This window comes from Chiloscyllium punctatum, chromosome 19 (assembly GCF_047496795.1).
Source record: "Chiloscyllium punctatum isolate Juve2018m chromosome 19, sChiPun1.3, whole genome shotgun sequence".
Taxonomy (NCBI): Eukaryota; Metazoa; Chordata; class Chondrichthyes; order Orectolobiformes; family Hemiscylliidae; genus Chiloscyllium; species Chiloscyllium punctatum.
Genome location: NC_092757.1, coordinates 34,328,322 through 34,355,682, shown reverse-complemented (window position 1 = coordinate 34,355,682; position 27,361 = coordinate 34,328,322).

Here is a 27,361-nt window from a genome sequence, read left to right as displayed (position 1 = left end):
ACAAGGGTGTACACGTTTAAAGGGAAAGACAGGAGATTGAGTGAGGATTTGTGGAATCTGTGTGAACCCACAGGGTGATATGCTTCTGGAATTTATTGCCTGTGAGGGTGGTTGACAAAGGAAACCGTACAAACGTGGCAAAGGACATGTATCTGCACTTGATTGTGACAGATTTGCTAGGTATCTTCTTTATCATACGATTCCATGATATATTGTGAAACACCACCCAATGGTAATTGTTGGTTTGTTCCATCGAACTGTGTTCAGTAAGTGGGGAGATTACAAATCAGCATCATCCCATGAAGCATCAGCACTTACTAATTCAATGACAGCCCAGCCATCTCTGAAAATATCCAAGATAATTTACATGCTCAATGTAAGTTTCGTTCACTAAGCCCACCAATATTATTCCAGCTGTTTGACACGATTATTTTAAGAACATCAATAACATAGAAACAAACTTTCCCTCATTATTATATAGACTTCCATTCGTAAGGTTGTTATTTCTCTGCAGAATAATAAACTCCTTGCCACATATTCGCTTTGACAAAGAGTCAGTTTTCCTGTGTTTTCCTGCCAGCTGTTCATCACAATACAGCGGCTTGTTTAACACTACGTCCACCACCAGTAATACTTACTCTCAGCTAAACTGACACATGAGATGCACAGCTGGCACTCCCTCCCAACAGCCACTTGGATGGGCCAACACCAACTGGACTGGACCTTCTCAACGGTAATTAATGTTTGACTAGCTCCATTAAAATCCCAAATTATTTTTTGAAAAATCAATTTTCCTAATATTGAGCAATGTAACCATGTTTATTAATCTGATGATCTTGTTGCGGACTTTGACGTAGTGTGATGCATTTTTCGAAATCATTTCGTGAATATATTGAAATAAAATGCCAAATGACAGCCCAGGTCACGAATAACACATATTAATGCAGCATTTATTCAGCAGCTGAATGAGCACAAAATGCCAGAGCAGAATCGGCCATGCACCTTGAGGTAACTTTCATGAAGTAGGTAACTAGCTGGTGTAGACATGTTGCGCTGAATGGCCTGTTTGTGTTCCATAAGACTCTATCACTTTAATTCTTGAAAACAGAAAATAGTCTCACCATTTCCATAGCTTGTGAGAATCGATTGGTGAAGAATATAATCTCCAAGGTCACGTTGCATCCTGACTTGAATCGAAACCATTGTCCCTTCACTGTCACTTGTTCAGAATCCTGTAACGTTCTCTGAAATAAAAATGTTAGTGTTCATGCACCACGAGGACCACTGGGGTTCACTAAAATATTATGAGTGGAAATTAGACATCGGTAACAGTTCGGTGGCTTTGCTAACGAAACTCACCTCACAACAACAACTGCAAGGAAGCTGCACTATTCAGACGTCTATTCGACATTATCTAATGTCTTAAGCAGTTTCAAAGGAGTTTTTCACTTGTTTAAAAAAACACATTTGGAAAGTTATGTCCAAGCTATTTATTAGAGACAATGCTAAAGTGTTTTGCAGTCCCATCACTCGGTTCCCATCACTGAAATACGGAGAGATGGTGTAGAATCTGTGTGGGTGGAATTAAGAAACAACACAGGTTAAAAAGGCAGAAAACAGCGAGTGAGGATAAAAATGATCATGTCAGTATGGTAGCCAGTGACATGTGATATTCCACAAGGCTCAGTGTTGGGACCACGACTTTTTTACTTTTAAATTAATGATCTAGATAAATGTTCGAAGGTCATTCTGGTTAACCTTTCTGATGATATAAAGCTAGGTGGAGAGACAGGTAGAATTGCGGAAGTGGAGAGGTTGCAAAAGGGTTTAGACACGTTAGGAGGGTGGGAAAATAAGTACGATGGAGTACAATGGGGGTAAGTGTGAGGTCATGCACTTTGGTAAGAAGAATACAGGCATGCACTATTTTCTAAATGCGGGAAAATTCTTCAGTTAGAAGTGCAAAGAGACTTGGGAGTTCTCGACCAAAATTGTCTCAAGATAATCTTGCAGGAGAACCAATTGAAAGGAAACTTTTATATCACGACACAGTGTGTTTTAAAATCTTATATTCACCAAAAGAACTGTGAGTCGACTCATAAACAACAACATCTGTTTATTGAACACAATTGATATTAGAACAAATATTTGTACTATAATGTAACGAAACATACTATAAACTACCTTATGCTTTAACTTAACATTGTATGATGGTATACCACCCACGTTGCCGCCTCCACGTGCTGATTTCTCCTTCTTACGATGGACTTGGAGGTATCTTCTCCTTTGGTCGTTATTCTCGATTTACTGCACTAAGTGGTGTTTGGCGGTGATTCTCATTCTTCAGTGTCTTCACCTCATTTTAGAACGCATGGCGGATCTGTCAACAGAATGACCATGTTGGATAACTCTGATCAATTAGACCCAACCAAGGGTTGGCACATTGATTGCACAATGACGGCATTCCGTTGTCCCATTCCAATTCAACTCCAGGTTTGTATTGCAGGGTCTGTCACTGTCAGGTTTGTTTACAAACTGTCTGTGGGTAGCTGCAGCCTATCTGGATTCTGCAGCATGTGGATTAACACAGCGAGTTTACTCAAGGCCGGGATCCATTTCCCATGATGCTTTAATCATTGTTACTTTTTGTAACTCCATGGTAATTTGTTATTGTGCATCATAAGTTCATTATTTCAAGTGGCAAGATTGGTCACAAAGGCAAATACAATGATGACATTTATTTTGAGAGGACTTGAATATAAAAGCATGGATGTAATTCTGAGACTCTATTAAGGCTCTAATCAGACTACATTTGAATTATTGTGTGGTGGTTTGGGCACCATATCTCAGAAATGATATACTGCCCTTGCAGCATGTTCAGAGGCACTTACCAGGAATGACCTCTGGAATGAAAAGCCTAACATATGAGGTCTTTGCGATTAAACTCGTGGAAGTTGAGAAGGATGAGGGGATAGAAGAAGGGCTGATGCCCGAAACGTCGATTCTCATGTTCCTTGGATGCTGCTTGACCCGCTGCGCTTTTCCAGCAACACATTTTCAGCTCTGATCTCCAGCATCTGCAGTCCTCACTTTCACCCCAAGGATGAGGGGATATAACTGAATCATACAAAATACTAACTGCCTGGCCAGAGTAGCTGTCAGAAAGATGCTTCAATTGTTTGGAAGCAAAGGACCCAAAGGCATAGTAACTTTGTTAAGGGAAGACCTTTTATATCGGAGATAAGGAGAAACGTCTTCAGCCATAGAGGAATGAATCTATAGTAAGGATGGAAGTTTCCTTCCTTAAAGGACATTAGTGAACCAGACGAGATTTCCCTTACAATCGATTCATGATTACCATCAGTCTCTTAATTCCACTTTTGAATTCAAGCTCCCCCATCTACCATGGCAGAATTCAAATCCAGGTCATCAGAACATTAGCTGGGCCTCTCGCTTAACAGTTCAGCGAAAACATCACCAAGCCACTGCCTTGCCCAGTCCTCCAAAGTGTGACTAATTTGTGTAATTTGATTTGACTGAGACATTTCCCTCATGCTATTATTGATTTCCGTGTCAAATCATGGAATGTTTTTCCATTACGCAATTCCTCTTCCTCTCAACAATTTACTTTAATTGAGAGGTTATTTAGTACCTCCTTGTGTCTTTACCTTTGTTTTATCTGTCCTGCCCGTGATAGTTTTGTTTTATTCCTGGCCAGTCCACCCAAGCCAATTCCTTCCTTCGCCCAATATAATGTTGCGGTCCCTGCTTCCAGGAGGATCTTTAACTGCAAGATCATTTATCAATCCTTCATTGTCACATGAATTCAAATCCGGAGTTACCCGTTCTCTCGTTGAATCCATGTCATGTTTCTCTCAAAAACAATCCTTCATACAGTCTACGAATTGTTCTTCGAGGCTACATTTGCCATGTTGATTAATTGAGTCAATATGCATGTTCGTCCAACTGTTGTGCCCTTGTCACCAGCCGTCATTATTTCCAAACTCAGAAATGTTTTGGGTGAACAGTGACTGAACTTTACTCTTCCCAAGAGATTGGTTTTCTTGCGTTTTGTTTATGCCTGGGCTCATTTACATGTCGTTCCTTCGTGCCAATATCATTTCCTAATACAGCCTTGATAGCTTACTTAAACAATTTGTCAATTCCACATCTTGCTCCTCCTTGTCTAACCTTCCAGAATAGTGAGTGCCCTTGGACATGTCATTGCCCAGTACTGATCTCCGTGTAACCATGTTTCAGCAATCAGAAACAGGTCATACCCATTTGTCTCCGTACCTATTGTCAGCTCCTCAATATTTTTCAAAATACTTTGTGCTTTTAGGTACAAAGATTTTAAATAGGTTTTATTGGTTTGTCTTTCCCTTCTAATACTTTTTGTACACTAGCTTTCTGACATCACACACTTCACTTCCTTACATCCCCCACACTGGTCAACCTTATTTGTTTATCCCTTATAATTATGCTCCTCATCCCTATCATTTATTCCAATCTTCAAATCACATTTTGCATTTACATGACCCATCCTTCAACATAGTAATGAGACTGGCCATGCCTGCTGTCTTATTCACATCTACCTTCTGCTCAGTTTCTGACCTGCTGCTTTGGTTCCCAGTCTCCTGGTTTATTAGTTTAAATCCACCCAATTTCCACGAGCAATCCTCCCCAGAAGGATGTTTGTTCTCCTCCAGTTTAGATGCAACCTGCCAATTTTTGAAAGCTCTCACTTGCCCTGGAATAGAACCTAATGATGCAAAAATTGAAACCCTCACCCCTGTACTAGTTCTTTAACCAAATGTTAAAATATGCCACCTTCCTAATCATTACCTCTTTTCCACCTGTCGACTGGAGTAATTCAGATATTCGAGCGGATTGATCTCTCTCTCTGTGTCTCTCTCCCTCATACACACACATACTCATGCACATGTGCACACACAGGCAGCCTTATACACACAAAAGCACACACAGACACACATGAGCATACACACACAGAAACACACAGACAAACACACACCACATTACTTTGTAGAAGAATACCAGTAACCTTATAAATAATCAGAATGACAACTGGAATTAACGAATTAGTTAAAGGTAGGAAGCAAGCAATTAGGGTTACGCTTCATTAAGCAGAAAAGATAAAGCTGTTAACTTATTGCATTGTTCAAAAAATAAGTACATTGGCATTACAGCGTCTGAGTCCAAGTGTCAAGATTGCCAGCACAAGAGCTAGGAGTGAGATAAGGAAAAACTTCTTTATTGAGAGATTTGTTAGAATTTAGAATGCTCTGCCTGGGAGCCTTGTGAATGAAGATTCAAAAGGGAACTGGATATAAATTTGTAAATTACGAATGTGAAGACCGACAGAGAAAGGGTGGAAAATGGGAGGAGTTTGGAAGACATTTCCAGAGCTAATGCATACACTGTGACCCAATAACCTCCTTCTGTCCATTAAAGTTCTGTACTCTATCATGTACAGATGCAAGTCAACGTCAGTATCTGTTTATTTCCTGTTTTTAAATGCTGACAAATATTTGATCATCGTTGCTGCAGCATAACCATTTAAAATGCAAGTATTGCAATGTCAGCTTGATGATGAAGTCTAATTATTAGTCAGCACATAACTATTTTAATTCTTGTATCCCAATTACTAAAAAAATATTTCTTTGCTTTGCCACAAAACACTTTGTAAATGTTTGACTTTTCTCTCAAACGGAAATATGTTCATCGTTTTTTATCACTAACCAAATTTCGCACTAAAAGCCATTCATTCTTTAAAAAAGTAAAATTTCAAATTATTGTTCGCTACATTGTAATATCACAAATCATTTATTTAAGTTAACATTCACTGTGCATGTTGAATTATTGTAATTTCTCAATTGTTGGTAAATACCTGAAGCTCGTACATTTAAGTGAGAAATTAAACTGATGGTTATTTAAATATATAAGAACGCTTTTTCCATATGATTGTTCAATTATTTTCTCAATCTTAATATATAATCGATCAGATGCCAAATGTTGGTGTGACAATGTTTTTATTTGAATACCGACAGTGAGTATGTAATTGTAATCACGTCTATAGTCAGATAGCATATTCTTTGTTCGAAATAAAACAAAATTTACATTCTCTATTTTTGAATATTTAAATGTTGACAGGAGTTTGCATTTTTGTTCCATAAATATGACATCAACCTCACTGTTTTCAGAGCTGATGCAATTACTGTTTGGTTGAATAATCATACTTCTCATCTTATCTTTGCACAATTCATGAAAAATAGCAAATATCAGATTACTTTTCGGATCACTAAACTCATCTCCTTGCAATCATAAGCTTCGTTGAAAATAGATTCAAAAGGATCTGAATTCGGGCAGAGTGTTACTGAACCTCATAGCTGCCTGTGGCACTCAGAGAGATACTGGCCTGCACCTAAATATATCCAGAGCACGACCACGTGATTCAGGGAAGTCATTCAAGCATTATTTCACAACAAAACATTTGGAATCTACCTTGGGCCGGTGAGAAACGAGCCACGAGGCTACCATTGGTCTCTATGTCAGTACAAATGCTGTCCAAATTAGACATCATTGACTGGCTAGCAACCATGCTTTACAAATTCATTTTCAGTCAGACCCTGTCCTAGAGAGCAGATGCGAGGACATGGAGTGTCAGAAGTACACCACATAAATTACTTACAGTGATGGCATCTGGCCTACCTCCCAGACTTATACATCTGTAACCTGGACAGACACTGAGTGGAGATGTCAACAATACGAAAGCGAAGACAGCAGATGCTGGAAGCTCGAGTCGTGAGGCTGCAGCTTGAAAAGCACGGCAGCTCAGGCAGCATCCAAGGAGCAGGAAAATCAACGTTTCGTGCAAATGCCCTCAGTCAGCAATAAGAATGGGATCCATGAGGGTGGAGTAATAAATGGGAGGGGTTGGGGCTGGGGAAAGGGAACTGAGAGTGCGATAGTTGGATGGAGGTATGGGTCATGGTGATATATCGGAGGGGAGGGTGGAGTGGATAGGCGGGAAGGAAGATGGACATATGGGCACGGTTGATCAGTGGTTAGTACTGCTGCCTCACAGTGCAAGGGACCAGTTTCGATTCCGGCCTCAGGCGACGCTCTACGTGGAATTTGCACATTCTCCCATGTGTCTGCATGGCTTTACTCCAGGTGTTCCGGTTTTCTCCTACAGGTGAATTGGCCATGTTAAATTGCCCATAGTAATAGATGCCTTAGTCAAAGTGAAATGGGTTACTCTTCGAAGGTTTGGGATGGACTTGTTGGGACAAAGGGCCTGCTTCCACTCCGCAGGAAATCTAAAAAAAAAACCCTTTCCCACTTTGACTAAAAGGATGGGACAGGTCCTGAGGTCGGTGCTAAGTTGAAAGTTTGGAACTGTGATAAGGTGGGAGGAGGGGAAATGTGGAAACTGGTGAAATCCGCATTGATGCCATGGGGTTGGAGTGCCCCGAGGTTGAAGTTGAGGTGGGAAGTGAGTGGCGATGGATGAAGCCCTGGACCTTCCTGTCCTCAGCAGAGTGGGAGGAGTTGTTGAAGCTTTTGGCCACGGGGCAGAGTGTTTGGTTGATGCGGATGTCCCAGAGATGATGTCTGAAATGCTCTGTGAGTAGAAACCCTATCTCGCTAACGTATAGAATACCACATTGGGAGCAACGGATACAGTAGCTGACATGTGTGGAACTGCAATTGAAACCTTGATGTATGTGGAAGGATCTTTAGGGCCGGGGGGTGGTGGTGGGCACAGGTCTACCATTCCTGTGGTAAGAGGGGAAGGTGCCTAGACAGGAGGGTGAATTGTTGGGCACCTGATGAGCACGACTTATCTATTATCCTGTATTCTGCATTCACATTTGATTGTCCAGAATGAATCGCTTCACACTTTTCCTGGTTGAAATCCACCTGCCACTTATCAGCCCAGTTCTTCATCCTGCCCATGTCCCAGTGCAAACTCCAACAGCCCTCCACACTATCCACAATTCTACCAACCTTTGTTCCATCGAAGAATGAAATAGCCCACCCTTCCACTTCCTCATCCAAATCATATATAACAACCACAAACAGTCGAGTTCCCAGAACCGAATCCGACAGAACACCACTTTTCACCGAGCTGCAGACTGAACACTTACCATTTACTACCACATTGTGTCTCCATGGGCCACTCAATTCTGTATCCAGACAGACAAGTTTCTCTGTATCCCAAACCTCCTTACTTTCTGAATGAATCTACCATGGGGAACGTGATCAAAAGCCTTGCTAAAATCCATGCACTACGCATCCACTGCTCTCCCTTCTTTAATGTGTTTGATCCCATCGTCAGAGTGTTCCATAAGGTTTGGGCGGCATGACTTGCCCTTCACAAAGCCGTGCTAACTATTTATAATCTTGCTATGATTTTCCAAGTAATCATAAAGCCTGTCTCTCAGAATCCTCTCCACTACTTTGCCCAATACTAATGTAAGACTGACTGAACTGTAATTCTCAGGATTATCCTAATTCCCTTTCCCGAACAAGGGAGTAACGTTTGCCAACCTTAATCATCTGGCACTACCCCAATGGAGAGTAAAGACGCACGTAAAAATCATCGCCAAAGGCGCAGAAATCTCTTCCCTCTTTTCCTGTAGCAACCTAGGGTGTTTCCCCTCTGGCCCAGGGGTTTCATCTATTCTTATGTTTGTACTTCAATTAGTCTGTACTTCACCTGAAATTGTCTACTCCCTGTCCAACCAACTGATTGACTGTTATCCATTTCAGGGCTATATACCGTGCTGCTTCACTTAGCATGTATGGTTTCCAATATCCTGTGAACCATGAATGAAAAATATAGGAAGACACGAATGCGCTGCTGATGAAGGGATGATGCCCAAATCTTTGACTCTCTTGCTCCTCAGATGTTGCCTGACTAGCTGTTCATTTTCAGTGCCGCACGTTTCCACTCTGACCTCCAGTATCTGCCATCCTCATTTTCCCTTAGACTGACGGCTGTCCAGTCTGCACACTGAGCAGGGAATTAATCAGCAGAAACTCATTGAATGTGGAGCAGACTGTTCAGTTCTGTAAAATTGCATTAATTAATACATTCATTAAAAACGAAATTGCATTTCAACAAATAGTAAATCAGTCACAGAGTTACAGATTTGTTCATGAATTGGGCAGCTTAATAAGGAACAGGGAATGACTGAAGGACTCCCAGGTACAGAGCATTCCAGGTGTTATATTCCAAGGTGACTGTTTTTTACCTTAATGCTGGGAATATTATCGGACGATCAGACGTGATAAGGGAACAAGGTGACATGTGGAAATGTGACATTGTTGTCATTACTGAGATGCGTTTTAGGGAGGTCAGTGCTGATAAGTCAAGGTCCTGTCGTACAAGAACTATAGGCAGGACAGGAGAGGGGTAAAAGAGGAGGTGGTGCTGCATTATTAGTTATGGAGTCAGCTACTACACTAAGGAGGAGCGATACCTTGGAAAGATCTTCTAATGAGGCTTGGTGGTTAGAGCTCAGGATCAAAACCATGGCAGAGGTACTACTGGGGACGTATTATAGACCCCCCAGATAAAAGAAAGTACAGGAGCAGATATAAAACCAATTTACTGAGGTGTGTAAAAACAATAATAGGTTTATTATACACATGCATTTCATTTCCAAGCATTAATTAGGGCAGTGATAATATTTTAAGAGGGGACAAATGCCTTGAAATTTATTGCAAGAAAGCTCTTTGTATCTTCATGGAGCAGATACAACAATCGGTGGGGCAGTGATGTTCCTCACTGAGGGGAATGAAGTCAGGATATTTCAGGCAGGATTGGGAGACCAGTAAATGGCCAGTGACCATTACATCATACATTTTATGTTTGGTAAGGAAAAGATTTTTAAAAACGCACTATCTGGTAAATAAAAGGTTTCTGCATTGGAGAGACCGATTTTATGAAATAAACATGACGGGATCTGGCCAGAGTGCAGTGCCTTCAAGCTGAAACTGTAGCAGAACACCGCGCGGCGGGGGTTTGGGGAATCACTTGATCAAAATGGAATTAATGAGAGTGTCCGCCCAACGTGTTAAAAGAAAGATGAAAATTTGGAAAACAAGCCCAGAGAACCTCGGGTGTCAACAAAAAAAATCAGAACAGAATTAAAAACAAAAGACAAGCTTAAAACAGGTACAAAGTGAGCAGGTCAATGGATGCACGAAATGAATATAGAAACTGTCGGACTAATCATGAAAAGTCAGTGGAAGAGCAGAAGGGAGATCGTGATAAAATATTAGTGGGTAAGATTAACAAGAATCCAAAGACATTATATCAGTTTATTAAGAGGAAGAAGGTAACAGCAGAAAGAAGGGGGGTGGGGTATTGGAGACAAAGGGGACAGCCTGTTCACTGAGCTACATGATATGTTAAACACGGGCTTCATACTGGTCTTCGGTTGGGAGAAGCAGTTCCTGGATTCAGGAAGAGTGACAGTGTGCCCCTTGAACGATTTGATATAGAAGCAAAGGAAGAATTTGAAATTGATGCAGGTTAAAGAATGGGCAAATCTCCAGATCTGGGTGAACTGTAACTTAGGCTGATGTGGAATATGAGGGAGAAGAGCACCAGTTCTGACATGTTTATTTTTCCCTTGCCTCTGGCCGCAGCGAAGGTGTGATGGGATACGATAACATCCAATGTTGGCAAAACTCTCACATACAGTGCTAGAAATAAGGAATGGGATTAAAGCCCACCAAGTCTCCCAACAGTAAGAGGGAAACAATTGTAGACAATTTTGAGGGCTTTTGAGGATAGGTCATTGAACAACTTGAAGGCTGAGGCAGTCTGATTTTTAAACAATGGTTGGTTATAGAGAAAATGCAGGAAAGTAGAATGTGGCATGATCAGCATAAATATAACGGAAATGAACAGAAAAGCAGAGTCACTGCGCAGATAGCCAGAATGTTGCTCCAATGTCTAATGCAATTCTTCTTCCAACATCCCTATATTCACTGGAACATAACTTCTCTCCCTTTGTAGTGAGACACAGTTTGGAGTGCAATCGACGGTTGCAAGGATTTCATAAATGCAGTACTAATAGACAGAGAGGACCAGTGGACTGCGACAACGTGGATTGGCTGTTGGGCTGAATATTTGCCTCAGCTCAGTCACCACCAGTAGGAGGACGATTCAGCAAGACCACCTCCAAGTACAAGTAATGACGTGCTCTGGAGAACAGGTCGCCACGGGCTTGGTGTCAAGGAATGTTTAAGGCACAAGCATTGCATTACTGTAGTGTATTCCTTCTTCCCTAAACAAAAGTACATGTGGAGGAGTAGAGGAAATGCTGTTGGTAGCAGAGTAAGTCGTAAGTCATTGGTATGAGAGGCTTCAGACAGCAGCAGCTCAGAAAAAACGTACAGGCAAGCTCAAATAAAGTCATTTTAATTTATTATTACAGCAGTCAAGATGGCAGTAAGACGAGTTGCACGTTCCTCCTGTGGGAGCTCAGAGAGATTTCCACTGTCCCTGTTAACGACACGTGTGGAATTTGCACCCAGTTGCAGCTCCTGCGACAGCAGGTTTGGGAGCTGGAACTGGATGCACTCAGGATTATCGAGATGCTGCAAACTTTATATATAACTGCTTTAGTGTGGTGGTCACGCCCAAGACCCACCCCTAGCCATGTTTCTGTCGTGACGATAATGGCACAGTCCCAGAGAAACATCCATGCCCTGAGTTCATCAGTCTTACCTGTCTGCCCTGTTGCATTTCAATAAACATTATTTAATCCAACAGCCAGTCTTTGCTCCCTATCGTGTTCCAGGCAAGGAGTAGGTTTGGCATGGCAAAGGGAGTAGGCAGAGCGTGCAGCCTCTGTGGCCATTCCCCTCGAAAACAAGTGTACCACTTCAGATACTGTTGGAGGGAACGGCCGTTCAATGGAAAGCAGCAGTAGCCAAGTTGGTGGCACTACCACTGTTTTTGGAGCACAGCAGGAAAGGGTAAATTTAAACAGAATCTTAGAGATAGGAGAGTCGTTTGTTGGAGGGCACTTTGGAGATTCTGGGGCCTCAAACGGGAATCCAGCAAGTTGTGCTATGTCTCAGGTTCCAGTTTGCAGGAAGTCTCCCAGCGGCTGTAAGGGGGAGGGTGAGCATCCCGAAGTCATTGTGCACTTTGGCATCACAAATAGCAATTACGTCCTCCAGAGTGATTACAGAGAGCTAGGAGAAAAGTTTAAAACCAAGACCTCAAAGTAGTAATCTTCTGATTACTTTCTGTTTCATGAGCTCAAGAAAGTAAGAATAGCATGATATGGCAAATACATACATAACTGAAGAATTGGTGCGGGGGGGGGGGGTGGTAGGCACTCAGATTTTTAGGTCAATGGGGTGTTTTCTGTGACAGAGTTGATCTGTTCAAGAGGGACAGGTGGCATATGCACTGTAGGGGGAACAAATATCTTGGTGGGCAGGTTTGCTCGTGCTCCAAGGGAGGGTTTAAATGAGATTGGCAGGGGGTGTGATCCTCAAGAGCAGCGAGCCAAGTGCAAGGCTGGAAGGAGATACAGCAATCCGAAACAGTAAAGTGAAAAGATAGATCAGGCTGGAAAACAACAGGGAGCAAGAATGCCTGTTTTTATTAAATTGCATTTATTTCGATGCAAGAGGACTGACATGTAAGGCCGAAGAACTCAGAGCATGGATAGCTATGTGGGATATTTCAGGCATTACAGAAACATAGCTAAGGGAGGGACAGGACTAGCAACTTAATATGCCAGGGTATAGCTTTGGACAGAACAGGGAATGATGGAAAGAGGGAAGGGGGAGTTGCATTTCTGATTAAGGGGAGTGTCATAGCAGTAATCAGAGATGAAATAACTGAAGGATCAAACAGCGATAATTTGTGAAAGCAGCTAATAAATAGGAAGGCGTATGGCGATGTTATAGGGGCTGTACTATCGGCCCCGAAATCGTCACCAGGAATTAATATACTTGCAGACATGCAGAAGCAAAAGGTTTGTCATATTTGGTATTTTAATTTGTATAACATTGATTGGGACTGCCAGAGCGTTAAAGGATTTGGTAGGGTGGAATCCATTAATTGCGCCAGGAAAATTCCATCAGGCAGTATGCAGTTGCGCCTACTCGTTAAGGAGCAAAATTCGACCTCCTCTTAGGAAATATGACAGAACAAGTGATGGAGGTGACAGTGTGGGAGCACTTTGGAACCAATGGCCATAGTTCTATTAATTTTCACATATTGATGGAGAGAGACAAAACTGGTCCACAGCTTCAAGTTCTAAATTGGGGCAAGACGAATTTAGATGGAATTACGTAGGAGTTTGCAGGGGTTTGATGGAATAGTTTGTTGTCGGCAAAGGGACCTCTGGCAGGTGGGTGTCCTTTGAAGGTGAGATACTGGAGTTCAAGGTCTATTTGTTAATGTGGGGGTGAAAGGAAAGTTGGCAGGAATGAGGAACCATGGATGACCAGAGATATTTAGGCTTTGACCGAAAAAAAAACAACTCCATTACAGGCAGCTGGGATCAAGGGAATCCCTGGAGGTATATAAGGGATATAGGAATTTACTGAAGAAGTAAATCAATAGGGCGAAACGGGGACATGAAAAAAGCCTTGGCTGAGAAGATTAAGATCAATCCAAAATGGTATTTTCAGTATATTAAAGGAAAACACATAACTATTTAGAAAATAGGACCCCTCAAAGACCAGAGTGACATGTATGTGTGGAACCATAAGAGATGGGTGAGATCATCAACGAATATTTCTCCTCTGTGTTTAACATGTAGAAAGACATGAATACTTGTTAACTTGGCGAAGTTCTTGGTTATTTCTTAGGGACAGTCCATATCAGAGTATAGAAGGTACTGGACGTAGTAGAATACATGAGTATGTATAAATCTCACGTCCCTTACCAGATATATCCAATAATATGCTAAGCGGCTGGAAAAGCATTTGCGGGGGACCTGGCTGATGATTTTGATCATCATTAACCAGAGTTGAGATACTGGAAGGCTGGAGGATATCAAATATTGTGCCCTTACTTAAGTACGACTGAAAACAAAGCCTTGACACTATGGAGCAGTAAGTTTAACATCTCTGGTAGGTATGTTACTTGAGAAAGTTTTGAATGATAAGATGTACACTAATTTGTAATGACAGGGTTTGATTAAGAATATTGAGAATGGCTTTGTCGATGTGGAGGCCCTGGAACGGGTGCAGAAGACGTTTACCAGGATGTTGCCTACTATGTTAGGAAGATCATATGAGGAAAGGCTGAGGCACTTGGGGCTGTTTTCATTGGAGAAGAGAAGGTTTAGGGGTGACTTGATAGAGGTGTACAAGATGATTAGGGGTTTAGATAGGGTTGAACATGAGAACCTTTTTCCAAGCATAGAGTCATCTATTACGAGGGGGCATAACTTTAAATTAAGGGGTGGTAGGTATAGGACAGATGATAGGGGTAGATTCTTTACTCAGCGAGTCGTGAGTTCATGGGATGCCCTGCCAGTAGCAGTGGTGGACTCTCCCTCTTTATGGACATTTAAACGGGCATTAGATAGGCTTATGGAGGATAGTGGGCCAGTGTAGGTTAGGTGGGCTTGGATCGACGCAACATCGAGGGCCAAAGGGCCTGTACTGCGCTGTATTTTTCTATGTTTCTATGTTTGTGTGTGGGAGATCATGCTTGAAAAATTTCTTAAAGTTATGTCAAAACGCGACCAGTAAGGTTGACTAGGTCGGGGTGGTAAACGTCAAAAAGTGTGGCGCTGGAAAACGCACAGCAGGTCAGGCAGGAAAAAAGAGAATCGATATTTCGGGCATAAGCCTTTCATCAAAAATGTCCAAAACATTGATTATCCTGTTCCTCGGATGTTGCCTGAACTGCCATGATTTTCCAATACACACTTGTGGGCTCTGATCTACAGCATCTGCAGTGCTCGCTTTCTGCTCGGGTGGTAGATTTAGTCAATATGGATTTCAGTTATACCAGGACAAGATAAGGCTTTTCAACCACGGGAGCCTGATATACAGTTACAAGAGGAGGCCAATCAGCCCATCGAACCTATACAATTGAACCGAGAATAGATCATGCAGCACTCGTATCATGTTACATAGCGACAGGATCAGTCCATTCAGCTCCTTCAGGGCAGTAACACAGGAAATGGAAGAGTCCACAAACTGATTGGACTCTAGGGAAGGTTGGAATAACACGAGGCTATTTATCCGCTCAAATCTGCCCTTCCCTTCAGTCACGTCAACTCTGTTCTGCTCTTGGCAGCAATTTATCTTTCATGCCCAAACCTTTGTATCCCTCGACTCTCTGAAAGTCCCCTCCCAATCATTTCAGGGATGCAACTGTCTGGGATAGAGAGGCCCCAACAATCTCTATCCTCTGAGAGAAGGAACGAACCCCACACATATACTTTGGTCTATTGACATGAACAAAAGATATGAACACAGCGTCAGAGTGACTGGCCCTGACATTACATCAATATTTGAATGAGTAATCTTTGAAAGGCTCGGAACGAGATTAAACTTAATAGGAATCAGTTGGAAGCTCCCCACTGGTTGGGTCATTCAAAACACAATGTGGCTGATTGACATCAATCCTCTCATTCTCTGGATATCTCTGTGGGTGATCCCCAGGGTAGCTTCATCAGCACAAATAGCTTCAGCTGCTTCATCAATGCTTTTCCTTCCGTCATTCGATCAGAAGTGAAGATCTTCAGTGAAGGTCACATAAAGCATCAAAACCTGGACAATATTCAAGATCATGCTGTTAACGTGCAGGTAACATTCGTGTGTCAGCACTGCTGGACCCTGGCCATTTCCACAATAAAGAAAGAGGAGCTTATTCAGCATCTCAAGCTGGCTTCGTTGAACGACATTCAGCCCATCCAAACTATTTGATAAGAAGAGACACAGAACATTCACTCTCTGTTGTTTCTTAAACAAAAAGAGATTTATTTTAAAAATCTGCAAATATTGGAATTCAAAGTAGACAGTCAAGACGCCGGAACAACACACAAAAGAGACTACTCATCAGGAGTTGAGAAGTCAACGACTTGAATAAAAGCCTTCTTCAGGACTGCGAGTTTGTGGGGGGGGGGGGGGGGGGTTAAGGGGGTCTACATTGAAAGAGGCCAGGTGGGGGAGGAGGAGACAGGATGGTGATGTGGAGATAGGTGAACAAAGTAGAGTTTATGACTGGGTTGGTCGATGGGAGGAATGAATCCAGTTGGGAGATGGAAGCAGGGCTGACCAGAGGAATGGAAGGGAGGAGGAGGAGCCTGGAATGTTTTTGGGCGATTGGAGAGGAGGTTATTTGAAATTGGAGAACTCAATGTTGAGTCCCCCGAGCTGTAGGCTGCCCAGGGAGAAGATGAAGTGTTGTTCTTCCAATTTGCGCTTTGTTTCATTGTGGCAATGGAGGAAGTCAAGGATGGCCACGTTGGAAAGGGCTTGGGAGAAGGAATTGAAATAGGCAGTGACTGGGAGGTCAGCTCAGCCCTTATGGGCCCAGCTGTAATGCTGAGCAAAATATCCCCTTAGTTTCCATTTGTGATTGCCGATGCAGTGAAGACCACATCGGAAGCACCAGATACAGGAAACTAGGTTGGATCCCAACACCTGCCACATCTTCCACAAGGACCATTCCCTTTGCAAATCTTTGGTTCGTGCCACACGCCCCACCAACCTTCCAATCCCCACTGACAACTGCCCCTGCAAACGGAAAAGATGCATCACCTGCTGGCACACAGTCTCACTCATCTCCATCCAGCGCCCCAAACAGTCCTTTCAAGTGGAACAGAGATTCACCTGCATACCTTCCAACCTTGTGTACTGCATCAGGTGCTTCCGATGTGGTCTTTTCTACATAAAAAAGGGCACATTTTACCATTTATCACAGCCGGGCACAAAGATGGCAGATGTGAGCTCCACGTCACCACCCATTTCAATTCCCCTTCCCCTGCTCTCCCCCTCCCCCCGACCATTTCCTCCCCTTTTTATCTGCAGCTCCCCCTACCCCTACCCCCAATCCTGAAGAACGGTTGTACCGGAAATATTGACTTCTCCATCTCCTGCTGCTGTCTGGCTTCTTGTATTCTTCCAGCCTCCTGTTTGTCTATTATTAGACAGGACGATAAGGAGTCTAGTCAGCACAACACGCTGGTTAGCAGCTACCACGAGTCACCCAATAACGAACCTCTTCCCTGCGATAAGTAGGAGAACATGCAACCCCTCAAGACGCTGACACACAAAAAGAAGGAACCATTCAGCCCCTCCAAACTGTTGCACTGAAATAGGAGGATGTCATTGATGCTGCAACACGACAAACCAATGAAGCAGAGACTGCCCAGACAGACTACCCCAAGCTGTTCCTCCTGGTGCTAATGTGTGCTAATGATGCACACGTGTTACATTAATGTGGTTTGCTAATGGATTGGAGCGGATGGCATGTCCCAAGTCGCAAGGTGGCATCTGCCATCTCCGACAAGACAGGCTCGTATTCTGCATGGAGATCAGAAACTTTTGGGAATGGCCAACTCTATCAGAGTGTAGCTGCTGACATGTTTGTGAACAACATGTTGCTCAGTGCAGGGTCTCCCTCCAACTGTACGTTGAGATGGAGAGAGTTCATTCAGAATCTGCAGCTCTCTCGCAACCAACCTGGGGTCTCCACAAAGAGTGTAATCTATCAGAGAGTCATAGAGTTTAACAGGATCGAGACACATGTTAGCCTAAATTGGTCTATGCCATCCATAATGTCCATTCATGCTAACCCCATTTCCCTGCACTTGTCCCATATCCTGCTAAATATTTCCTATCAATGTATCTGGACACATACGAAATCATGTACTGCAGGTAAACACATGTCATATTTCACGCTATTGTTTTGTTTTGGGCATAATGAGTCATGGTTCAAAACACTCAAGTTATCTTGCAATCACTTTTTAATCTTTTGCAGCATTACAAATTAAACACTCATTTCATTCACACTCTCCTCATGGTACCATTACTGCAGGGATTAGTCTGGTCAAACTCCTTTACACTATCTCAATGCAGCAAGGAGATCACTCCTTATAATGGAAAGAAAATCTGTCCACAGTGCCCCACGTGCTGTTTTAATATCTCTCGACAACTGCAGGGAGGTGTCTTCACGCCTACTTTTGAATCATTCTTCAATGAAGGACAGTATACAATTTACTGTGCTGATGATTTGCTGCTATGTATGAATTCTGTCAGTGACTCGTGACCAAGGGCATTTAGCTCCTTTTCACAAAGAGCACTTCACATCATCTCACATTCTCACAAATAGAAAATGAGAAGGATGGTATGTTTTGCCAAATCATTTCTTTGCTTTGCGAAACGCTTTACTTCCAGCACAGCCACGCCAACAGCAACACCATTATTGCCTTTGGAGTTGTTTGAAGATGCTGAGGAGGCGATGGCCTAGCTGTATTATCTCCGAATTATTGACGCTGCGACTCAGGCAATGACTGAGAGCACAGATTCGAATCCCAACACGGCAAATATTGGAATTTGAGTTCAATGAAATATCACGACTTAAGAAACAATGAAAGGATTGTCAGAAACCCCCATCTGACACACTGATGCCCTTCAAGCAATGAGATCTATCATCTTCAAATAATCGGGCTTACATGTGACCCTAGACCCATAGCAATGTTGTCACCACCCGGCTGCCGTTTGAAATGTCCAAGACCAATCACTCACTATAAAGTCTCAAAGAAAGTAAACCAGACGGAGCTAAGCATTAAGTGCTTACAGCCCACTGACTGCAGTGGTCAGGAAGGCAGCTCACCAACAGCTACTCAAGGACAACGTGGAAAGGGAATTACATGATGTCCCATTAATGAATTAAAAGAAAATACTCTTAGGAAAGGGAGACAAAGGGACATAACTCACTTCCAACCGTTATAAGATGTATACATTACATGGACAGGGTTTTCGTTAATATGGCGGCAGGAGAAAAATAAATAAGATTAATCTTGTTTATTATTTCCAATCCAGCTTGTCATCAACAATCCATCAACTTGCTTCTTTATCTCTTTTGCTCTCTTTCTATACCTGTTCAACTCCCTCCTTCTCCGCTTCACAACAGACGTCCCTGTCACCAACATCAATCACACGATTTCCCAGTTGTGTGCAGTTCTGATGGATGGTCATTGGACTCGAAATGCTAATTCTATTTTATCTCGATCCAAGGCTGCCAATCCTGCTCAGCTACTCTGGCACGACCTCATTCTTCTGATATCTCGCATCATTCCTTTTATTCCCAAACTTCATGTGTTGTTATTAGATAAGATGTCTGCATCGCTGTTAAGGGCACCGTTTGTTGACCTTACGAAATGCCCTTTCCTGTGAGGCCACTCCTTAAGGCAATATAGAGCAAAACACATTGCTGTGGACCTGACGTCGTCTTTATCCAGACCAGGTAATAATGTTAGACGTCTTTACCAAAGAACATAAGTGAAATAGATAAACTTATTGACAAAATGTTGTGGTATTATTTGCTGAGCTGGGAATTTGTGTTACAGACGTTTCGTTCCCTGACGAGGTAACATCCTCAGTGCTTTGGATCCTCCTGTGAAGCACTTCTGTGATGTCTCCTCCGGCATTTATAGTGGTTTGTCTCTGCCGCTTCCGGTTTTCAGTTCCAGCTGTTCGTTGCAGTGTTCTGTATATTTGGTCCAGATCGATGTGCTTATTGATTGAATCTGTGGATCAGTGCGATGCCTCTTGGAATTCCCTGGCTGTTCTCCGTTTGGCTTGTCCAATAACAGTAGTGTTGTTCCAGTCGTACTCATGCTAGTTGTCATCAGCATGTGTGGCTACTAAGGATACCTGGTCGCGTAGTTTTGTGGCTAGTTGGTGTTCATGGATACGGATAGTTAGCTGTCTCACTGTTTGTCCTATGTAGTGTTTTATGCAGACCTTGCATGGGATTTTGCACACTACGCTGGTTTTGCTAATGCTCGGTATCCGGTCCTTGGTTCTGGTGAGTTGTTGTCTGAGAGTGGCTGTTGGTTTGTATGCTGTTATGAGTCCTATTGGTCGCAGTAGTCTGGCTGTATGTTCGGAAATGCTCTTGATGTATGGTAGTGTGGTTTCAGAAGCGCTTCACAGGAGGCTCCCAAGCACTGAGGATGTCACCTAGACAGGGGACGAAACGTCTGCAGCGCAAATTCTCAGCTCGGTGAACAGAACCACAACAATGAGCACCCGAGCTATAAACCTTCTCACAATCTTTATTGACAAAATGCTAGTGGGGTTATACTGGTGACATTCGCTTTTATTTCCAGTTCCTGTCATTTGAGTTTAAGTTCTCTCATCGTCTGAGATAGGATTTGAAACAGTGTCTTTCGTGTAGTAACCTGGACCACTGAATGACGTGGCCAGCGACATTACTGTTCTGACATAGTGTCCCGACATGCATTTACTTTAGAGACAAGAACAAGGTCATGATGGAAACATTGTAATGGAAAGAATGATAAGAAGAGAGCTGGAACCATAAAGTCTGAAATTTTCCAAGGCCTGTATAATGGTGTATTTAGCAACTGCACAAACGTCAAGCTGTGAAATAGGGATACCATGGAGCTGGTAGTGGGTCTGTTTGGTGATGGAAAAAATGTGAAGACATAAATCAATTCAGGGCAAATAGGGACTTCCGGATTGTAAACAGTCTTGTTCTCAGATATGTGTGTGGGCGGGGGTGAGGGCGGTTTTGAAATTGGTGGAAATGAATGGATTTGCATTTGAAACTGAAGACAGTAGTTTGCCAAATATATTTAACAAAAATAGCAATGAATTTCACCATGGATCATGGGGTTAATAAATAGATAGAGATGGGGAGACTTACCAGAAACGCCAACAGTAGCAAGCATGGGATCGTAACCAGCCTGTATAATCAGTAGTACACTATAAATCCGAAGTGGTAATATGTTCCAATACCAGGAAACATAGGAAAGACCCTCGGATAAACTCCTATCCATTGTTTCAGCATTCCATCCGAGGGTACTCAGATTCTGAACCATTGGTGCAACATTCCAGTCTCCTGTTCTTAGATTCTGATCCATTATTAGAACATTGCAGTCTACTCACAGATTCTGACCTCTCCTCTTCCCGCCTCTGCAACTGCTGATTCCTGTTAGTGTTGCAGGTGATGTATCTGATGCTGCAATGGTATAAATCATTGCAAGAAGCCCCTTACTAATAGAAAAAGGAGACCATCCAGCGAGATCATTAGGATCCATGGAGACAGACGTCAAACACAGTAACTGAACAAGCAAATACAGTTTGCCCCTTTCAGTATGGGACCTTCAGATCACAAACAACAACTGGACTTGATTGAATGTAGACATCGCTGACTATTGGTCAAATCTCCCATCGCCAATTGCTCTTGTGAAGTTAGTTGTGAGTGGGAATGATGGATGTTTCCTTATCACAGGCTAGATGATTCTGCTGTGTAGACGTTTGCAACGCTGTAAACACCTGACCCCCCCCCCCCCCAGAACACAGCCACCTACAAAATACGCGACCTCGATGTATGTAAACTGCTGATCTCTCCTCAACTAGACCAGACACCAGCCAATAGATTCTCATTGGGCCTATTTTTCCTGACCATACACAGGACGTGTGAGGTGTCTGGATATTTCTCTCGTTGCTCTAATAAAACAATGTTGAACTCTTCAACACACAATGCGATTCAGCTTTGTTTTATGTAAACTCACAAACAGTTGAATACACTTTATTGGCTTCAAAGCAGGAAGACTTACATTTAATGAATTCAGCCTAAAGCCATATGTGGCATGTGACAAAACCGGTCCTTTTACAAGGTTATGTTGACCATAGGTTTTCTTACAGGGAGTCTAGATGAACCAAGATTCCAATATGTCTGAACTTTGAAAGTTTCATTGGGATGATTTTCTGTATATCTAACAGGTAATGTCTCAGCCAGAAGGCTTTCTAGTTTTTAGGAAGAAACTTGGATAATCAAGAGGACTTGGGCAACTCTCTAGCTGGACAGGTTTGATCAGTTCTGGGTTTAGTTAAGTTAGTGTCACTGTTGGAACTGGACTCTCTCCTCCTCCTTCTGTCCTTCTGACATTATAACCTGTAAGCATTTGTGTCAATGTTACTCTTGGTGCTAAGGGGTTTGCTTATTGGGATTGTTGAAAGTATTTTGGAATAGGATCCTTAAGTCTGGATACCCTGTCGGGTTTATACAGGATTAGATATTCAGGTATTCTATTTTTAGTTTATTGTGTTTCATTCAATAATTTTGTAAATAAATGCTATTTGTTTAAAACTCGGCAGTCTGACCAGCTAATTCACTCTGGGAAGATCCACTCTACTCTACCATTTAAAAACTAACAAAGCTACGGTCTGGGTGAGCTGCTTAAAATGTTCTGTGGTTCCGGACCTGTTTCATAACAGAATGGGGGCCATTTGCCGGATTTAGGCAGAGAGTAGCAAGTATTAGTGTCTCCTAATTCGCGTGTTGATTTGGTGGAGACACAGAGCTTCAGATAGCAATGGCTTTTGCAGGAACCAAGGATGTTTTGGAGGTGGAAGAAGTGACCTTGGGTTTTTTTACAGAATGCACTTAAGTGCAAGCTGCAGGAATTAGCGGACTAGCTTGCAGTGAGGTTACCTCCTAAAGTGAGGAAAAATGAGATGGTTGCAGCTGTAGCTCAGCATTTCAATTTGCTGTAAACTCCATCAAGACCTATAGAGATGAACAAACTTCAATTGCAAATGAAGCAGCTTGAGTTAAAAGCGGAAATGGAGCAGTTTGAGTTACGGCTAAAATCAGTAGAGGAAGAAAGAGAATGAATAGATTTAGCAGAGGAAAGAAAAAAAACAATGAATGTCCTCAGCAGGAGTGAAAGAAAAATAAAGAGGGTTTGTGCTTCAGAGATATACACTGAGAATGGAAAGTCAGCTTAAAAGGATGGAGATGAAGAGTGAAGGTGAGCTTAGTGAGGAACAGAGTGAGGATGAGCAAACCCATGGTAGTCAAACACCTGGTGCGAAACCTTTTGAATTATATTCACGCCTTACCTAAATTTGATGAGTAGGATTTGGAAACCTTTTCCATTTTTTTGAAAAAGTGGCGAAGCAATTGCAGTGGCCAGTGACCTTGTGGGTTTTGTTTATCCAAACAAAACTTGTAGGTTGACTTTGGCAAGTAATCGCAACACCACACTATCAGATGAGGGATCTGGGGTGTATGAGGAGGTAAAGTAAGTGCATATGAGCTTGTGCCAGAATCCGACAGACAACGTTTCTGGAATATAAGGACGGATCCTGGTCAAACCCTATATTGAGTTTGAAAGGATCAAGGAAAGTAATTTTGAGATCTGGAAACAGCTTTAAAAATACAGTAAACCTTCGATGCTCTGAGAGATACAATTACTTTGTAAGAGTTCAAAGATTCACTGCCTGGCATAATACAAACACAGTTGGAAGAACAGAGAGTTAAAACGGCAAGGCTGGCAGCTGAAGTGGCTGATGATTACGAATTGGTCCATAAAACATGGTTTGCCTTCTACAATCAATTTCAGTCCATGAGAGATAGAAACTGGGCAAAGAGAAATCCTTACGTGGGAGGGAAAGGTAGATCTCAATGAAGATCATGAGGATAACTTAGCACAGTCTAAAAAGGAAACACTTGAATGAAGTTCAAAAGCTCCAGCGCTTTCATTGCAATAAATTATGTCACATGAAAGCACTGTGTTAGTGGGTTCAGGGAAAAGAAATACAGATGCAGGAAAACAGGACAAGCTTGAACGTTTTGTTGGAGTGATAACAGAAAGCACAGTGAAAGCTAGAATGCTGCTTCAGAGCTGATCAGAGATTTGTTAAGGAGGAAGTGGCAGATCTGCTTCGAAAATATACCTGCAAATGGAAAGTTTATTGACATAGGGCATGTAAAGAGGATGCAATATTAAGGGACACAGGATCCTCTTAGTCCATTATGCTTATGGATCAGGAGATATATACTCCAGAAAGACTATGTCCAGAAAAGGTACTGCTAAAGGGAATTCACCTTGAGACAAAAAGGGCATAATGATGCAAAGTCAGGATAGAGTGTCCAGAAAGGTGTGGGGAAATTGTGGTGCGAGTATTGGATAAACTCTCAGCTCCAGGAATACAATCTATCCTTGCAAACAAATATAGCTGAATCACCAGTACGAGTGCTGCCAACTCTGGTTGAAAAGCCAGTGGGGACGCAGGCAACTGACACAATGCAGAAGTGTTATCCTGGAAGTTTCCTGAGTGTGGGCAACGAAGCCCCAATGTCACCACTTAAAACAGGAGATATCAAAAATGTAAAGATAAGGAGGCGGGAGTGCCATTTACAGAGACTCTGTTCCATCAGATAGTTGTGAAAAAAACTATTGACCAAACAGGGCATCATGCAAATATTTTAGCTCATTTAAACTAATTGAGTTACAGCAGAAAGAAAAAAGGATAAAGCAGTTTTATCAAAAAGCATATACTTTAGGAATTTTGAATGTATCTCTGAGTCTTATTACCCGAAAAATGATGTTCGACTGAGGAAATTGAGACTATGACATACTCAAGGAGATGATAATTGGGCAGACGCTCATCGCATCGTATTGCCAATGGGATAACGAAAAGAGGTGATGTGAACGGTGCATGAGCTACTATCGAGAAGTCATTTAAGAGTGAGGAAAACACAGGCTGAAAGACAGAGACATATTACTGACCTGGACTGCAACATGATGTAGTTGAAGTTGCAAGACGAATCAGACATGACAGGTAATTGGAAAAAAAACGCAAGTGATAATCAAACCTGCACCTTTCTTTACTATTCCTGCATTTGAAGAATCTTTTACAAGAGGCTTAATTGATTGGCTAGGTCGCCGACCTCAAATAAAAAGGTGGGCACCAGTATTTGTTAACAATACTGGATGCATCGACGAGACGTCCAGAGGCCATCCCAAGATGTAGTATCACAACGAAAAGAATTGCAAAGGAATTGCTTTTTTTAAAAAATAGACACGGACTACCAATAGAGATAGAGTGAGGTCAAGGTTCAAACTTCACATCTAATTTATTCACTATGATGTCTTCGGAATAAAGCAATTCAAATCGACTGCATATTATCCAAAATTGCAGGGAGCGCTAGAAAATTAAAGACCATGTTGAGGGCTTATGATCAGGATTATCCAGATGATAAGGGTAAGGGAATTCCATTTGCGCTTTTTATGATCAGGGATACACCAAATTAACTGCGCAAACTCAATCAATTTGAATTATTTTTTGGGCATTAAGTGAGAGGACCATTAATATTGATTAAGGAAAAAATTTAAATCATAATTCAATTGCCACACATTTGGACTAGGTCTCAAATTTTAGGAAGCAATTAATAGTGCTGGGGAGTTGTTTAGCCAGCATTTAAAAGTATTGCAGCATGCAATAAAACAGGAAGTGGACAGGAAATTAAAAAATTGCACTTTTATGATCGGGGATAAGGTTACTTCCAGTTATAGGTGAACCTTTTAAAGCAAGTTTTGTGGACCTTATCAAATACAACGGATATAGAGTGAGGATAAATACTTGATAGGGACTCCAGAAAGAAAGAAATCTCACAGCGTATGTCATGTGAATATGCTCAAAATGTACAATGAGAGGAAAGGAAAGCCAGAGGACAAGGTGTTAATGATTACGGCACAGTAGGAGGAACCAAGTTAAGAGGATTCTGAATCAGACATTCCTCAAATTAAAGTGGACAATGAGGTACTTGGCTAAAATTGGGACAGTTTTGTTTACCTTCATGAGAAAAATTGAAATGATCAGAAAGAGTTTTTATGATCACATGTGGAGATATGCAGATATTATCTTGAACACACTCAACTAATTGTGCATAATGTAGCTATAGGAGACGTCGTTACGATTAAACAACATCCTTACAGGCATAATCCTCTTAAGTTGGCACAGGTTCAGAATGAGATTCAATGCATGCTCTAAGCTGACATAATCAATGTGCGTTACAGTGACTGGAACGCAGCCACAGTCATGGTGCCGAAGCCAAATGGTACCCAACGATTATATGTGGACTATCGTAACGTCAATACAGTTAAAAAACATTGGTGTATACCCAGTTCCATGGTTGCAAGACTGCGTTGAAAATGTGGGTCAAGCAACTTACATTTGGTATGAAAAATTTGCAGCCATATTTCAGGGACTAACCAATAAATTGCCGGATTATCCAACCTGTGGTGTACATTGATGACCTTGTGATATTTGGTGACTCATGGAAGGAACACTGCAGCATCTATCAGACTTATTCGATCGACTTCAGAAGGCAGGCTTGGTGGGACTCCTCGCGAAAAGTGAATTTGCCAAAGCAAAACTCACCTTTCTTGGCCATGCTATTGGACATAGATAAACGGGACCATGAGACTTAAAAGTGAAGGTAATTGGAGAATTTACCTTGGGAGCAATTCCTGGAACTAAGTCGATTTTATCGAAAGTTGTGCCTCATTTTCACGGTGTGACGGCTCTACACACTGAATTGTTAAAGGAAGGCAAGAAATGTCAGTGGACAGAGGACTGTCAGAAGGCATTTGACAGCATTAGAAATATGTGTTAATAACTACCCACGATGACACACAACTGATTATGCAAAACCATTCAAGATGGATTTAAATGCGAATGATGTGGATATCGGTGCTGGGCTCTTGCAGGAAGATGACGGGAAGACAGGATATTTCTCCAAGAAGTTGAATGTTCATTAGTAGAAATATTCAACAGTTGAGAAAGAGACTGTGAACTTTGTTTTGGTACGATAAGATTTCAGTATTACCAGCATATAAGATTTTATATTACCAGCAACGTCACGGAAAGAAACATTCACACTGATCATAACTCAATGAAGACTTTTGGAGAAATTTTAGTACAAAAATGCGAGACGGTTTCGCTGGAGCCTCTTGTTACAGCCATTCAATTTGTGCACGTGGCAGGTCTTGAAAATATGATTTCCAATGCATTGTTGAGACTTGAGTGACAAATGGAGGCACTCAGTGATGGACTTACCACACACTGAATCTGGATATAGTTGAGCATGTTTGCATGTTTATAATAAACAAATGTACATGCGCATTGTAGAGTACGAACTACTATTTTTGGATGTTTTGAAAACTGAAGCCATGTTTGGATATTGAAGATTCAGTTTTATATTGGGGGAGTTGTCACACAGGTGGTCTCTTTACCAGGTTATGTTGTCCTTGATTTTTTTCCAGATAGGCTCTAACCAACCCAA